Source organism: Vipera berus (genome assembly GCF_964194415.1).
Source record: "Vipera berus genome assembly, chromosome: Z".
NCBI classification, from domain to species: domain Eukaryota; kingdom Metazoa; phylum Chordata; class Lepidosauria; order Squamata; family Viperidae; genus Vipera; species Vipera berus.
In genome coordinates this window covers 4,568,666-4,572,580 of record NC_138205.1, presented here as the reverse complement: position 1 = coordinate 4,572,580, position 3,915 = coordinate 4,568,666, and positions in this window count along the sequence as shown.

The window sequence follows — 3,915 nt, the reverse complement described above, 5'->3', positions numbered from 1 at the left end:
AGCCAGGAGGTTTCTCATGTGGAAGATGGGGCTAGAATTCACAATCTCCTTCCTAACCCTAACCCTTCCTTCCTTCCTTCCTTCCTTCCTTCCTTCCTTCCTTCCTTCCTTCCTTCCTTCCTTCCTTTCCTTCTTTCTCTCTTTCTCCTTCCTTCTACCCTCCCTTCCTTTTCTTTTCCTTTCCTCCCTCCCTCCCTCCCTTAACTTTTCTTTCTTTCCTTTTCTCTTTTCCTCCCTCCCTTCCTCCTTTTCCTTCCTTCCCCTTCTCTCCTTCCCACTGTTATTCCCTTCCTTCCTCTCATCCTCATCTCTTTCCTTCCTTCCTTCCTTCCTTCCTTCCTTCCTTCCTTCCTTCCTTCATCCCTTCCTTCCTTCCTTCCTTCCTTCCTTCCTTCCTTCCTTCCTTCCTTCCTTCTCCTTCCTTCCTTTCCTTCTTTCTCTCTTTCTCCTTCCTTCTACCCTCCCTTCCTTTTCTTTTCCTTTCCTTCCTCCCTCCTTCCCTTAACTTTTCTTTCTTTCCTCCTTTTTTCCTCCCTCCCTTCCTCCTGTGCTGGATTTGGGCACCAGACCATGAAGTCCTCGACCTACAACCGCAACGCAGCCTGCCCATTACAGTCCTAACATTCACAAAACAGGCGAGTCTGGGACCAACCCGATTTTGCAATCTCTTTCCCCACCCACACGGTTATTAAGTGAATCACACGGTCATTAAGTGAAATCCAGTTTTCCCCCCCTCCCCCCCCAATTGTCGGAAGCTGGCTGGGAAGGTCGTAAAATGGAGGACACACGATCCTGGGATGCTACAAGGGTGATAAATGTATATCCGTTGCTAAGCGGACCATGGGGACATGGTTGGTTGTAAGTGTGAGGACTGGCCCTGTCACTTTTTCCAGTGCCGTTGTAACTTGGAACGATTACTACACAAATGGTCGTAGGTCAAGGAATAACTGGGTTTGGGCAACAGGCCAGGGGCACCTGAGCTGGTTAAGCGTGTGGTGCAAAACAGAGTCCATTTCTGACTGTCGTTTGCTGCCCAAAACAGGTGGTCCTCGACTTACGACCCCAGTGGACCCCCAAATTTCTCCTTAAGCAAGAGCTGTTAAGTGAACTTTGCCCCATTTTACGACCTATAATCCGAATTAACCTGGCCTTAATGAACCCTGGCAGGCCACTAATCCAGGTTAGAATCAGCCATGGGAAACAGAAGATGGAGGGAAAGCCATAACTTTTAACCCAAAGGTGGGGAACAAGGGCCCCCCCTTATGACTGGTGGACTTCAACTCCCAGAGTTCCTCAGCCAGAAAGATGGATTAGAACAGGGGTGGGGAACTATGACCCCCCTTATGACTGGTGGACTTCAACTCCCAGAGTTCCTCAGCCAGAAAGATGGATTAGAACAGGGGTGGGGAACTATGACCCCCCTTATGACTGGTGGACTTCAACTCCCAGAGTTCCTCAGCCAGAAAGATGGATTAGAACAGGGGTGGGGAACTATGACCCCCCCTTATGACTGGTGGACTTCAACTCCCAGAGTTCCTCAGCCAGAAAGATGGATTAGAACAGGGGTGGGGAACTATGACCCCCCTTATGACTGGTGGACTTCAACTCCCAGAGTTCCTCAGCCAGAAAGATGGATTAGAACAGGGGTGGGGAACTATGACCCCCCTTATGACTGGTGGACTTCAACTCCCAGAATTCCTCAGCCAGCAAAATGGATTAGAACAGGGGTGGGGAACTATGGATCCCATTATGACTGGTGGACCAACTCCCAGAATACCTGGGCCAGCATGGCTGCCACAGGAATTCTGGGAATTGAAGTCCACAAGTCATAAAAGGGGCCATAGTTCCCCACCTGTTTTCTAACCCATCTTTGTGTAGCATGTGATGTGAGGGAAGAGGCGGTTAAATAAAAAGGATGATATTCTAAATTTGCATTTCAAAAATATCTGAAAGCAGTCCACATTGCAAGTGGGAAAGCCAGGAAATTTGTGTCTGTCTGTGTGCGTGTGTGTCTATGTCTGTGTGTCTATGGGCATGTGTGAAAGCTGTATGACTCAGAACGATATCACGGGATCGAAATTATCATGGACCTCAAAGGTGTGCGTATGGGTGTGTTTTTGCGTAAGCTCTGAGACTCAAGAGGGATGCCATGAGGGCCAAGATTTTCATTCATGGACCTCAAAGGGGTATGTGTTTGTGTGCTTGCAAGTTTGTGTGTACGTTCTGGGACTCAGAATGATGTACAACTTCATTTACTGATCATTCAAAGTTACAACGGCACTGGAAAAAAGGAACATGATCGTTTTTCACACTTAGGATCAAAGTTTCACCTGATCAAAATTCAGACGCTTGGCAACTGATTCATACTTACGACGGTCGCAATGTCTCCCCGGGGTCATCTGACCCCCTTTTATGACCTTATGACAAGCAAAGTCAATGGGGAAGCCGGATTCACTTAACAACCGTGTTACCAACTTAAACAACTGCATCATTTCACTTAACAATGGTGGCAAGAAAGATTGCCAAATGGGTTGAAACTCACTTGACAAATGTCTCACTTAGTAACAGAAATTTTGGGCTCCCTTGTGGCCGTAAGTCAAGGGCTGCCTGCACCTCAAAGGCCTCCGAAGTCCGGAATCAGCCTCAAATATTTGGGTTTTGCAATAAAGTTGAAGAAAGTCGAGAGCCACCCAAAGGGTCTACCTCCCCCCACACCAACCCACAACCCCCTGGCTGTGGAGCATGGGACGTTGGGCTGCAAAACTCGCTCTTTAAGGACTCCTCCTCTAAATAAAATAAAATAAAATAATAAAATAAAATAAAATAAAATAAAATAAAATAAAATAAAATAAAATAAAATAATAAAATAAAATAAAATAAAATAAAATAAAATAATAAAATAAAATAAAATAAAATAATAAAATAAAATAAAATAAAATAAAATAAAAAAATAATAAAATAAAATAAAATAAAATAAAATAAAAAAATAAAATAAAATAAAATAAAATACTAACAACTGTAACGATTCACTTAACGACTGTGGCAAGGAAGGTCGTAAAATAGGGCAAAGTTCACTTAACAAATGTTTCACTTAGCAGCAGAAATGTTGGGCTTAATTGTGGTCGTAATTTGAGGCCTGCCTGTAGATGCTTCCATGAAAGAGGCCAATTTACTGGTGGTGGAAAATATCCCAAATTTGCCCTCTAGAAAAGCCACTTCTACATCCCAAAGGCCCAACTCAACCCTTGGCGGGAGTTTCTTCTCTCGGACCTCAATGAGGACTAGCAGCCATCTGTTAAAAGAAGATCTGCTCAACTGGCTCCTGGAACAAAATGTTCATTTTATCTTAGGAAGAAACCGAAAAGAGAAGGGACAAAAACTATAATCTGAGGAAATAATAATTATCTTCAGTACAGGCCGTCCTTGACTTACGGCCCCAATTGAGCCCACAAATTTCTGTTGCTAAGCGAGACATTTTTTAAGTGAGTTTTGCTCCCTTTTACGACCTTTCTCGCCACAGCTGTTAAGTGAATCGCTGCAGTTGTTCAGTTAGTCACACAACCGTTCAGTGAATCCGACTTTCCCCGTGGACTTTGCTTGTCAGATAGTTGCAAAAAGGGATTGCGTGGCCCCCGGGATGCTAACTAACAAATGCCATGATTCACTTAACGACTGTGGCAAGAGAAGGCGTCAAAATAGGGCAAAGTTCACTTGACAAAGGTCTCGCTTAGCAACAGAAATTTTGGGCTCCGTTGTGGCTATAAATTGAGGCCTAGCTCTACCTCAAAAGCCTCCGAATATTTGGGTTTTGCAATAAAGTTGAGGAAGGAAGGACAAAATAATAATAATAATAATAATATAATAATAATAATAATAATAATGATGTTGATGATGATGATGATGATGATGATAACA